At 33.4% G+C, this 14,258-nt stretch overlaps 1 long non-coding RNA gene across 1 annotated transcript; it reads right to left on the bottom strand.

Annotated features, from left to right (window-relative positions):
- Positions 1–236: 236 nt before the first annotated feature.
- On the bottom strand, positions 237–5,545 carry LOC136227773 (uncharacterized). Its single transcript, XR_010688221.1, has 3 exons — positions 5,337–5,545; positions 1,912–2,047; positions 237–363 (listed from the first exon to the last, which is right to left on the bottom strand). It is a non-coding gene; the product is annotated as an uncharacterized lncRNA (long non-coding RNA).
- Positions 5,546–14,258: the final 8,713 nt, after the last annotated feature.

Here is a 14,258-nt window from a genome sequence, read left to right as displayed (position 1 = left end):
TCGCCAATTTTTGCTTGGTTCTTCTTCTATTGTCAAATGTTATAATAAAAACTTTAAAACTTAAGTCAAATGATCTCGTGATATGATAAACTAAAGTGATTGGAAATGTCAGCAACTACATTTCTTAATAGGATTTCAACATGTAGTAAGATTGAGTTGTGATGTAACGTTTCACACCCAAAAACATTCTTGTACGAGAGTAAGAGATTATAATAAAAGCTACAGCATCAACACAGGCTTGGGTTGCTACAGCATCAACACAATTTACTCATGAGTTTCAGTTCCTCGATCACATAGTGGCAGAAGAGGCCTTGTGGTCTGCAGCGCAACGATCGAGTCCGTTGCAATTCGTTAGCCAGAGAGCTGCATATGAAAATGAATAGTTTCATAAAATACGTTGAAAACATATGACTGAATCTGTAGAAAGATAATAATCATATCTACTTCTGATTTTGGTAGATGATTAGATGGAGGAAATCAGAACGGAGATGTAGAAACATGTCAAAAAGTACCATATCGAAATAAGGCAATCGAATAATTAAACGGAGCTCCAATATTATGAACTTGAGAATGGATGATAAAATTTCAAATTCTATGTGCTTAAACCAAAATAATCCATGGCATGTAATGTTCAAAGAAACTTGGGATATAACACAAAATAGTATTAACTTCAATACCATTACGTGTCTGTTTAGCTTCTTTTTATTGTTTTATGCCAATCAATAGATATGACGTGCTTAGTTAGGAAGGAAAAACATCTACTTATCGCTATTTTGGAATTAATATTTACGAGCTAACAACACTAGCTGAACCAAACAGATTCTAAAATTATAGGCAACTATTTAATGATGAATTTCCTTGGTGATTACTTAGCTGAAAGTTCTATGGCTTTCTAATAAATTCGTGGTTCATATAATCTAACATTATCTTATTCAGTTCTCAACATTTTTCTTATATAGTTAATACAACATCTTACATATAGGAAAATAACCAACATTTTTAGCTTCTGCACTTAATCCTTACTAAAGCATGCCATTAATTGGCGACTGATCAAACTAAAAGCACATTTAGAGACACTAGATATGAAAGTGCCAACATTTCCAGAAATTGGATAAACTAAATAGTAAAGCTAGCTAAAAGTGGCCTATTTCCTATGCCTATACTATGTATCGTTTAGCTGCTATCTACAGTTTATTAGTAACAGCCGAACCAAACAAACAAAAACCGAAACACGCCCTATATGTCCAATCCAATGAAATTTGCATACATATATACTATATTAACCAGTTTAGGGAACACAAATCATAGGAAGAGGAAGAGAAATCGATCATAGGAATGGGAACACATTCAAATTCACATTGCATAAACTAGTCTTGAGAACACGTCACCTGATATTGTTCTGCACATATCTATGTGAAAAGATCCAACATCTCCCTGTTTCCACCTTTTGGACTCCAAATCAAAATAACTTTACCCCTTATACTCCTACATATATTAAACCCAAGAAATATCCGAAAATTGGAAAAAAAAAAACACCAAATTTCTAAATTGATTACTCTTTTTAGGGATAAAAGAGAGTAGCAAATCCATATACAAACCCTAAAACATTTGGAAAGTAAAATTCAAAAACACAACAGAGGTATTTAACTGATAATCTCGACAAAAGAAATTGATTTTAAAGCTAGGCTTAGGCTCAGATTCCCCTTTCCTCAGACAGAAGAAAAAAGGAACAAAAACGACCATGGCTGCTATATGGAACGATCAACTCCGTATTACCCTGCCATTGAAATCGAATTGTTCCTTTTCACGTCTGATTTCGAAAATTAGAAATAATCATCACTGCCAATAAATCGAAAAGTTCGGGGGAATTGTCGGACTCTGTAAAGCGGTTTATTTGATAATGAAACCCACCTGTAAAATCATCAGCTCCGCTGCACTTCAGGGAGGGGCGGCAACCACCCTACAAGAACTCCCATCCGGCTCCCTGAGAGCAAAGCCTCATACACTTACCTGAAATCAAGTACCTTATTTTTTTAAACCTGTTCATCTATGGAGGGAGTGAGTGAATGAGAATGAGTCTAATTTACTTTTGTATACTCTTGTATTAAAAAAATTCAAATTGAAATAATTAATGAATTATTTAAAGTAAAATTTATAAACTGTTGTTCGCGATTCGTTAACAAGCTCTGGAACAACTCATGAGCAGCTCACGAACAGAATATTGAGTTCGAGCTCTTTATTTTCTAAATAGCCGAGTCTGAACAGGCCAAAGCTCGGCCCGACTAAGTTAGAGCTCTAACCATAAAGTGTATATTACACTTTGTATGCAGTAATTTATTTATTTTCACAGTATCGGTATTACATTTTAAAAATTAACATAAAATCACAATTTTTATATTTTGGAATATTATGCTAATTAAACTTGAGTTAATTATATATGCATATCATGTGGTATCGCCGATTTGGAGATTGATACATATCATGTTTTTTTTTTTTTTGTAAAACACAACTATGTGGTTGCAAATTTTTTTGCATGTTTTTTTACTTCGCTCAAAAATAAAAAATTTCAAGAATTAAAATTGTTTAGTACCATATTTACTAATGGAACCATGTTTTTAATTTTTCAAAATTATCATTTTTGGAGTTTTCTCTCTCATAAAAAATAACACATAAATGATTTAAAAGCTAAAAAGTTGAAGAATTAAAATTGTTTAAAACATCATTTAACTCTTAAAATTTTTCATTTCAAGGTCATTGTCGAATAAATTCTAATAAAATAAATCCAAATGTAAAATTTTACATATCACATAGTTGTGTTTATAAAAAAAAGTATCACAAATACCACCGGTGGCAATGTACTGCCTTTAAGTCCATGTTCAAGCTTATCTCCTTCGATGCAAGCCGGAATATTGTGGTTGGGCGATTCCTACTCTTTAAATGACCTGAATTTCTACTAGAACTTCTTAACACTAAATTTAAATGATAACAAGCTATTCACGGAATAAATAGGCTTAATACATCATTTGATTCCTGAACTTGTCCAAAAAATTTCATTGGCTTTATGAACTTTTAAAGTGTCTCAATAGCCCTCTCAACCTGTATAAGATGTTCAGTTAACCCCTGAACTTGCATAAAATGTAATCAATTGATCATTCAGTTGCGAAAAAATAAATTAAATACGGATAATGTATTTCTGATAGAAATTAAAGGTCGGAATGACAATAGATTACAGAAATAATGATATAAGGATTACAAGATCAACAAAGATAAATGGATAGAACTAATGTTCTAATCCCCAGGAGAAACCCTCTCTCTGCTAAAGCAGCCACAAAACAATCAATAACTATCCTCTCTGGCTTCCTAAACTCTTTCCTCTTAGATACTAATGCTTATACCTAAAATTAGGGGTGGTCAACGGTCGGTTCGGTCTGAAAACCGAACCGGACCGAAATAACCGAATACCAAATAGCATCTAAAATGAAAACCGAACCTAACCGAATAATATTCACAAACTGAACCGCACCGAACTAATTATTTCAACCGGTTCGGTTTTCGGTTTCTACATTTATTAAATAAATCATTTCTTGTTTTATATTAGTGTATCATTATAATATATCAACAAAATTATGAATCCATGATTTTAAATATCTTTAATGCATAGATAGTATGCAGGGGCGGAGACAGGGGGTGCCCGGGCCCCTCCGGCCGCTGGAACCATCCTGAGTAGGGGTGGTTTCCGGTTCCCCTGTCTCCATTGTTTAAGGTTGAGGGTGCTGAATTAGCACCCCCAGACTTAAGGCGTCCAGCTTTGGGCTGCCTCAAGTCATCCGTATTTGGCTCAGAATGGGCCTAAACTTAGGCCCATCCTGGGTCGTTTTGGTCCTTAACAGGCAAAAAAAATTTTAAGCGGTGGAAACCACCATTTAATAAATAATTCCTACCCTAACTTACCTTTTCTCTTTCACTTTCACCTTCTTTGTCTTGTGCGATTGTGGTCCTCGTCCTGCTCTCCTCTGCTGCGCACATCTTGGTGTAAAATTGGACGGCTCGGCTTGGTGTTAAATTGGGCCGCTCGGCTTGGTGTTAAATTGGCCCCCAGCCGAGCAGTTCTGAATTCGCCACTGATAGTATGTATCATAGTATGATTATGGTTACTGTTATATATTTGTACGTATAGAGAAAACATGTTTAAATTTTTATTTTTCTAATTTTTTTATATACCGTATGTTGAAGAAATCATGATTAATTTTTTTTTCTAATAACTTAATGAACAAACAAAAATTATAATTTTAAATTCAAAATATATGAAATATCTATCTTGATAAATATTCACTGTACTAGTCCTATTAATCAAATAATAAATTTAATTAATCCATATTTTGATCGGTTCGGTTAATTTGGTTATTTTATCATAAAAACCGAACCAATCGATATTACCTATATATTTCAATATTTTAAACCGAAACCGAACATAATACACTAAAAAACTGAAATTCATCGGTTCGGTCAGTTATTTCGGTTCGGTTTGTGAACACCCCTATCTAAAATGCCTTTTGCCCTATACAGCTCGCCCCTTCTAGAACATTCCTGCTCATCCCTTCTAGAACATGCATGCCACTAGGCTAAACCATTCTCCATCATTACCTGCCTCTACAAAACAGTCTTATCTTCAAGACTGGAGTCAAACAACAAAGTATATGACAACACTTTTATGGTGGCTTAAAGTTGGTCTTCTGTAATCAACAACCCACAAATATGCTTTGTAATTTCAATTGTGACAAGTTGAAAAAAAAAAGAATGATGCTACCCAAAAAGACCTCCCAAAGATTGGTTTCCTACAGAGTTGGTGAATGCTAGTGTACATAGTTGCTTATAATCAGCATGAGAGTGGAGCGTCCACACAACAACATGAACAACTAATCCATGCCAAACAAATCCATGCCAAACAAAGATGAACCATATTGAAATCTTGGCAATTTCAACATGTAACCCTCTCTCCTTCAATACATCAAACAAACATGACTTCTAAAGTCCAAGGTCCGAAGTTGTTCTTAGTAGTTGAGGGCAAATTTTCCATTAACAGAGTAAGCCAAACCTTCTTGATCAACACATAGGTGATCTTTTCCTCGTAGAAGCAATCTGGTACCAATTTGTCATCCCATAAACTAGAACATATTACATATGTCAAATTGAGTTTGGGAAAACAATGATTGTTATCAAGCCATAGAATATAAGTAGTGCAACGCATGTGTCGTCCTTGCCTAACTAGATCAACAGATAATGGGGCCTCCAACAACCGCTTGCAAATAAAGCAAGTGCCAACAATTGAAACTCACCTTTTTCGTCGTTCCAATTTTGTTGAATTGATTGGAGAGGATTAAAATTTCTGTTGATTCTTTGTGGTAATGTATTGAGATAAAAAAGAATACTGAGTATAGTAGAGGAACATTGCTTACTAGAAATATTGTAAGCAGTGAAAGAGAGTTTGGGTTGAATTTTCTTAATGAGTTGTTGGGTTGAGTGGGACTGAAATGTGGCATTACAAGGTGAGGTACACAACAATGTGTAATTGCATGTAATGCTAAAGGCCCCCAATATTTGTTTATGCAACACATGTCCTCCATTATATAATATTTGAGCCCCACTTGGACAACATGATAAGAGCTCCACTTTCTCCAAAATTAATTCATGAGTAATCTTATTTAGATGATAGTAGTATAACAATTCCCTAAACAGAAATAACTTGATTCTGCACATCACTTTAAATTGGATATTACCCATTCTTTTAAAGTGGCCAACCTATTGACCCGTATCCACATACACTGGATCCCACCTACCCATATGGAATAAAAAAACGTAATTAGTGATCCCTTTCTCATGTGAAACTCCATCTCTTTGAAGATGCGAAAACAATGATTTGTCACCGTTTAGAACCGTCGCCGACATACGCATAGCTTCCGAAGACGGATTCAATGGCATTTGAAAAAATAGCAAGATCATCGATTCGCGAAGTAGATCATGATATAACCATTTTTTCGATGGTCACAAGAAGAAAGAAACCAAGGAACGAGTAGGAACATGAAGATGAAGAACCATGACTTCGTTTAGATGAAGAATCAAGAGATGAAGAGAGGAGGAAGAGAAATACATGGTGATGTGAAGAAATGGTGCAGATTTTGTAAAATTTAAAAGAAGAGAGAAAGATCAAAAGTCTAGGAGAGCAATCGTTCGCGTAAGGAAGAGAATGGGGAAGATGAGAGGGTGAGGGTATTTTGGAAAAGTCACACAACATAGTCTAGATATGTAGTATGTTGAGTAAGTGGGTTAAAAATGTAAATGAGTCTCCCATGTGACCCAATTTCGTAAATTTTCCTTAAATAACCCATAAATAGAGGAATAAAATATAATTGAAACTCAAATTAAAGATGGTAGAAATTGTCACAGAACCAATTCAAAATCCAAAGATATCTCACTAGTTGAACAAGAATAAAAGGGAAAGAATGACACCTTTTGAAACTTGTCAACTCGAACAATTGTCATTCTGAACTGGAGGTGGAACCTTGATTGTTTATGTATCAATGATAGATGGAAGCTTTTTGCAGACCTGGATGATAGAAATTCAGACTGTTCTCGAGAGGAATGAAATTTACATATATTTTCTGGATAAAAATGGCTATTGACTACAAACAAAATGCAAAACTAGATAACAATGGCTGAAATCTAATTTCTGACTAACTAGATACCAAACAAAAAAATAGCTAACAATGGATGAAATTGGCTACAACTAGATACTTTGGGAATGAACAACCAAGGTCTTTAAATGCAAAAATAAAACCTAAAATATGTCTAACAACTGCCACAAAATATTCTGCCAAATATTCTATATTGATTACATATCTAATTCTGCAGATTGTCCAATTCAAAAAGGTGAGACAAGGTGAAATTGCAGGATTTTTGGGCAGTTTTTATGTAGTTTCGGAGCCAGCTTGGCGAGCTGGGCAAGCCATTATTTGCGCTGGGCAGGCCATTAAATGATTTAATATGTAATGGTATATCTGATAGCGGGATGGATTTGGGTTTTCTTAAAACTCAAGCTCCCAGGTTTTGTCAGGCTTTTAATCGAATCAGAATCAGGGGTGCCCTCGGGGTAAACATATAGCGTGGATTTACCGGTAGCCTCCTTTGCTAATTAGATCAAATTAGCAATAATAGCATGAGCAGCGCTAATGGCGTTTGAGCTCGATGAAGACGTCTGGGGGGAGGCCCCATCATATAAGCAAAATTCATTTCATCAAAAGCATTCTCGATTTACAACTCAACAGGATCAAGACAGATATTGGTCAAACAGGTTTTCTAAAAAGAAAAACGGCAATTTAATTTAATTCAATTCCAACAAGAACTCGGCTCAAAAATTATTTGGCAATAAATTCACAAGTTCGGCAATTTAATTTAATTCAGTTCCAACAAAGGACAACACGTACAATAATTGGATTCGGTTTTTAGTTTTTAGGAAAATATTGAACAATTTATGTAAACTCAGGATCAGAATCAAAAGAAATTCAAAGAAATTTGCAACCACAAATTAGTTTAAAGCAACTAATGGATCCGGTTTTTAGCTTTCAAAGAAGTTCAATCGTATCGCAAGCATATCAGACACAAGTTCGACATCAGCAAATGTTGTTCGAAGAACAAAAGATGTGGGAGTCTCAAAGAATATCCATGAAATTAATTGAAAGCCGAAGGAGGGATAAACAGATCAGAAATTTTTTAGGTTTTGAGAGCTAATTATGTACTTGGGATGATTCGAAATGAATCGAAAATATTAATTTTAGACTTGGTAATAGGATTAACGACTTAGAAGTCATTGTGGAGGGCCGATTCGGAAAATTAAAATTAACTAGATTTTTGGAAAAAATGGATTTTGTTGTTTTCATTTTATCCTCTTATTTTATTTTTTCTAAAATTTTTATTATATATTTTTATTTGGAATAAAATGAAATTATATTTAATGTACTAACAATTTGTAACAAAAAAAACTTTGCCACTAACTCCATTAGAAAACCAGCAATCTTTTTTTTTTTTTGAAATTCTATGAATTTCGAGTGATTTTGATATGTAAAACTTAGTGTCATTGTTAACGATTTACATTTTAAAAATTAGAAATATTTAGAAAAATAACCTAGCATATGTAATAAATAAATACAAACTTTTTTTAAAATTGTTGTACTCTTTTTATTACAGAATTGTATTTGTAGTTTCAATATTAGCCAAAAAAAACATCAGGACCTTTTAGTAACACCGAGTTTTGTTATTCAATCACTTTTGAGTGTTAGGTCATGTTCTTTATCACTTAATTTCAGTAACAATCAGTTCAGTTCAGTTCAGCATTCAGTTTTAGCATCCAGTTTCAATATTCAATAATTTATCATTATTTATTATATTATCATTATTTATTATATTATAATTATTTATATATAATTTATTATAATAATTATTATTATTTATCTATAATTTATCATTATTTATTATTATTATCTATAAATTATATAAAAGTCAAGAAATGATAGTTTATTAAAGTATATATCGTTTAATAAAAAAATTAAAACTAAAGTATGCATCTATATTTAAAAATTAGGAATTGCATCCATATTATGAATTATTTCTCAAATTTACCGAATTTATCAATGTTAGGGATAAAATTGCATCATTTTAGACGTTAGAGGTAAAATTACTCCTGACCCAAAACGTTATTTTTGCACTTTAACCCTTAATTAAAATAAAAAGTTAAGAGTTTGTATTCATATGAAGATTTGTATTTAATTTCATAGGCTTTAAATTATATGTAAATTTGTGTTTGTATGTAATTTGTATTTTTAATTTAAATTAAACTCATTTTTATTTAATTTTATAGGCTTTTATCGAGCCAAGATTTTATCAACCCGAGCTTTTATTTGATATTCAATTTCGTTTTATCTTTAATAATATATTTATTTAGGATAAATTCCAAAAAAACCTCTTTGGTTTGATGTTCTTTCAAAAAAACCCTTGTGGTTTGTTATTACAAAAAAAAAGACTGTGGTTTGTACCGTTAACCAAAAAATGGAAAATGGCTTAACGGTGTTAAAATGCTGACGTGGCATAAGGGTATGGTTGGAAATTCGAATTTTTTGTATTTTTTTATTTTTCCCCTCTCTCTCCTCATTCTTCTTCTTCCTTCTTCCTTCTCCTTCTTCTTCCTCTTCTTCCTCCTCCTCCTCCTCCTCCTCCTCCTTCTTCCTTCTTTCTTCTTCCTTTTTCTTTTTTTTCCTTTACTCTTTTTTTTAATTTCGGACACTCTGAAATTTTCCAGAAATCTGGAAAATTTCCAGATTTCTAGGGAAAATCCAGGTTAAGCAACATCCATTCTTTGAAGGTGTAAATTGGGCGTTGATACGGTGTGCAAGTCCACGGGAGATTCCAAAGCCGCCGGAGTTTGAGAAGATTCCAATACCACCACCACCATCAACAAGCAGTAAAGGTGCAGCAGCTCCAGTTGTTGTTCATGAGTAGAATAATAATAATAATAATAATAATTATCTGGAATTTGATTTCTTTTAATTTGGTCCTTGTTTCCTTTTTTGTTGCACTACAGCCAGCAAATCCAATGTGTAGAGTCCTTAGAACATGAATGTGTTTTTTATATTTATTTATTTTGTTGAGTTGATATGAATAGGGATGTTATTAAACATTTTCATATTTGTATTCAAGGAAGTTTAATATCTGAAATTGCAAATGGAACGAATGAATTATTGTACAACTTTATTCACAACTTACTGAGAATTTCCTACTCTAAATCAATCTCAAGTTATGAAATTTTGGAGGAAAATCCAGAAATCTGGAAATTTTCCATTTGTGGAAATTTTCCAAAAATCTGGGGAAAATCCAGAAATCTGAAAATTTTCCAGATTTCCGGAAACTTAAAAAAGAAAAAGAAAAAAAGAAGGAAGAATAAGGAGGAAGAAGAAGAAAAAGGAAAAAGAAGAAGAAGAAGGAGAAGGAAGAAGAAGAAGGAGGAGAGAAGAAGAAGAAGGAAGATGAAAAGGAAGAAGAAGGAGGAGAGAGAGAGGGAAAAAAAATAAAAAAATAAAAAAAATTCGAATTTCCAACCTTACCCCTGTGCCACGTCAGCATTTTAACACCGTTAAGCCATTTTCCGTTTTTTGGTTAACGGCGCAAACCACAGTCCTTTTTTTTGTAATAACAAACCACAAGGTTTTTTTGGAAGAACATCAAACCACAGGGGTTTTTTTTTGGAATTTACCCATTTATTTATTATTGATATTATTAAATTTATTAGAACCATTATTATTATTATAAGTTCATTAATGTCCAATATTATCATGAAAATTATTTTAAAGTCTAATATCATCGTTATTGTTAAGTTCGGTTAAGTTCATCAGTAGCATTCAGTTAAATTCAATTCAGTATTCAGTAGCATTCAGTTCAGTTCAGTTCAATTCAATTCAGTTCAATTCAGTTCAGTTTTTTTCAACGATAAAGAACAGAGCCTTAGCTATTTCATTTGGCAGTTTTACAAATACACAAAATAACATCAAGTCGTTATTATTGCCGATTGTGATTTATCTTCTCTTCTCAGTGCTATTTTTTTTTCTAAATGAATTATATGATAAAAAATTGATTGGACATAAATATTATACACCACATCATCAATTTCAATATACGTATCAAAAATATCCTCCGACTTGAACTCTATTACGGGAAAAAATCTGTTTTTTACTAACATCTAAAATCACAAGTACTAATTTGTCATAAAAAAAAATACCACATATATATTGAAAATACATCTTATTAATATAGTGTGATTGTTCTTTCTCCATTTCTTTTATGTGAAATTGAAGTCATTCCTATTCCTATTGTTATCTTTAACGTCGCTCTTTACTCGGACCTTCCACGAGCAGTTTTTGCTTGGTTGTTCTTCCATTTGCAAAGATTATAATATCAGAAATGTCAACTTCATTACAGTTATCTTCACTGGCAGCTGTAGGCAACTTCTGCAAGCGTGCACATTTCCACAGAAGAGGAACCTGCAAAACCAGTTTCTTCAACATTTTAAATACAAAGGAATGATTACTGTAGCTTATGCAGATAGACCTGCATATGAAAATGAATAGTTTCATGAAAACATATATACCATTGAATCTGTAGAAGATGGAGGAACAAGGGAGATCGATATATACAAATTCAAAAAGTACCATATCCAAATAAGGTAATGGAAGCTCCAATATTATTGTGTGATACGAAAAGATTGCATCTTGAGAATGAGATAAAATTTCAAATTCTAGTTGCTTAAACCAAAATAATCCATGAACTTCACGGCAAGTAATGTTCAAAGAAACTTGGCAAATAATACAAACTTGGCAGGCTATTATTTCACTGGAAGTTGCTTCCCTCCAGCTCGACGAGTTGGAGGTCAGAGAGCAACTCCTTCATCTTGTGCTGGTCAGTTCAATGAGCTGGCCGATAGCAGAGGCTAGCGGTTGAAATGTTCCAGGTCTTCGGTCAAATATTCATTGCTTATTGAATCCTTTAAAAATGTGCAAAACAATCTTACGGAATCTCATTATATAATTACTCAATCAATTAATTATGTTACCAAAATAATATTTATAATTACCAAGTCAAAATTGATTTAATTTTGGTAAGCTAATTTCATGATTTTGTGTATAAATTAAGCTTCAAATCAAATATGAAAATGAATTTATTAAAAACAGCAAAATACTTGACAAAAGTTAGAAAAGTTTAACAAAAATGCTAAAAATGTAATTAAAAAGTCAAAATTAACAAAAGAAATATAAAATAATCTTAAAAGAAATAAAAGAACAATAAAAGACATAAAAGAATCCCTAAAAAACATACTAAAAGGGATAAAATGTCTTTATCACGATACTACTCCGTTCCAAGCGAAAGGTAAAGAACAGCTTGGGGCGAAGGAAGCCAAGAAATCGATAATGCGGAGTGTCGAATTCAACGCGGGGCGCCAACATGAACACGCGGAGCGTGGAGCATTTTGAGCAGACTTCCTTTACAAGTTCTCGAGGAAAGGGACGAGAGCTGCAATCTCCTTATTTACTGATTTGCCACTATGTCGTATTTATAATACTGCCACCTCTTTTTTTTGTTCCTTAATTATCCCTAGGGCTAACACTTTTGGTTGTAACCCTAGTCTATCCTTTTGGTCTTTTTCCCTCAATTAGAGGTAGGTATAAAAGCCTCTTATTTTGTATTGAGACACAATTTTATGAATATCAAACCTTTAGCCTCCTTTGACAGCTTGGATTTTTATCCATTTGGGTTACTCACCCTTCAAGTCTTAGCTTGAGAAGATTACATTCTTTATCGGTTTACGATTAAAACCGTCCACATAGATTTAATCTACATCATGGAACCATCAATATGCCAAGATTGGAGAGTTGGCTCAGAATTTTGGAACACAATTTCAACAAAATCATGAAGTGTATTTCCAATAACAACAGATCCACCAAGTACTTGTATTAGTTGATTTTTAATCCTTATTTTATGCTAACTTTGATTTTAACATTTTCTTAAGATTTCCATATTTCATATTTTCTTGATATTAAATGCTTTTGTTAGCTTTCTTTTGATATTTTATTTATATTTGTTTTAGTTAGTCACACTTACTGTTTTTTATTATGTTATTGCTAAAGTATAGTCTGTATGGCTATTTTGTTCAAAATTGTGGGATATATTTTGAATTTTGTTTCCAATTATTTTTGGATATTAGTTGCTGCTTTTATTGGCTTTGAATGCAAAAATATAATATATGCAAGATAGGTCCACATGAAAGTGAATTAAACCCATATTGTTACATAACAAGAACCTCACATAGCTAATTAGTTTCATGCACAATAACTTATATCACCGAGCTTGGTAGCGCAAGCTTGTGACCCAAGTGGGGGCAACATTGTGATGGAACATTGCTCTTGTTCAAAAGGAATGTTTAAGGCCGAGAACATGCCATTCATGCTCAAAGTTATAGGGCATAGTTTCCCCTAAGAGAAGCTACTAACTTATAAGGCCGAGAACATGCCATTCATGCTCAAAGTTATAGAGCATTGTTTATAAAGAGGGGACTGCTTAACACGTTAAGTTTCTCGCATGTGTGTATTGATGTCTTCTTCTTACTTTAATTTATTGATTCCTACGTTCGCAAGCTCTTCCAAATTTGGTGGGGGGGGGGGGAGTTCAATGGCTGGAATTGGGGTTCCTACCTCTAGTGAGTTTCTAACTGATTTTTGGATTTATCCCCATCCTTAAACATTCCTTTTAACTTTTCATTTTTTAGGAGTGCCTGCCTCGACTTCTGCTTACTGTGTGAGCTTGCCGTGGGTAATATTAAACCTATTGCTGCTATTCCGATGTCTTTTTTTTTATAAAGCCTTCTATGCCTGACGAGGAAGTGGTCGTAGAAGTGGATGTTGCTCTGAAGGATAAAGAGCCTCTCAATAGCAAAGGTTTAGGAAAGACCCCAAAGATGATGCTACAAGGCCGTTCTTATTTTTGTTGAACCTTTGCTATTGAGAGACTTTTTATCCTTTAGAGCAACTTCCACTTCTACTGCCACTTCCTCGTCAAGCATAGAAGGTTTTATAAAAAAAAGACATCGAAATAGCAGCAATAGGCTCAATATTACCCACGACAGGCTCAATAGAGTAAGCAGAAGTCGAGGCAGGCACTCCTAAAAAATGAAAAGTTAAAAGGAATGTTTAAGGATGGGGATAAATCCAAAAATCAGTTAGAAACTCACCAGAGGTAGGAACTGCAGTTCTAGCCATTGAAACTCCCACAGAGTTGGAAGAGCCCGAGGCAATAGAAGAGGAAGTTAGTCCTGTGGGCAGAGATGAAGATGAATTATGAGCAGCCTTCTCTACCTCCTCAACATCTTTCTGCTCGGCCAGTTGGCGAGTTAGTAAATTTTTCCAGAGAGTACTCATGTTAGAGCCTGCAAACATGAGAATCAATGAATTAAAATAAGAAGAAGACATCAATACACACATGTGAGCAACTTATCGTATTCCCTCTTTATAAATTATGCCCCGAGATCTTTAAGCATGAAAGGCATGCTCTCGGCTATATAAGTCATTGAGCTTCTCTTAGAGGAAAGTAAAAGCCAGATTGGTTAGGTAAGTATGTATGTGTTTCTCCTCAGGAAAAAGCGAAGCCAACTCAAAAAAAAAATT

This window comes from Euphorbia lathyris, chromosome 4 (genome assembly GCF_963576675.1).
Source record: "Euphorbia lathyris chromosome 4, ddEupLath1.1, whole genome shotgun sequence".
NCBI lineage: Eukaryota > Viridiplantae > Streptophyta > Magnoliopsida > Malpighiales > Euphorbiaceae > Euphorbia > Euphorbia lathyris.
Note: the sequence above shows the minus strand (reverse complement) of the source record. Positions and strands in the feature narration are given on the sequence as shown.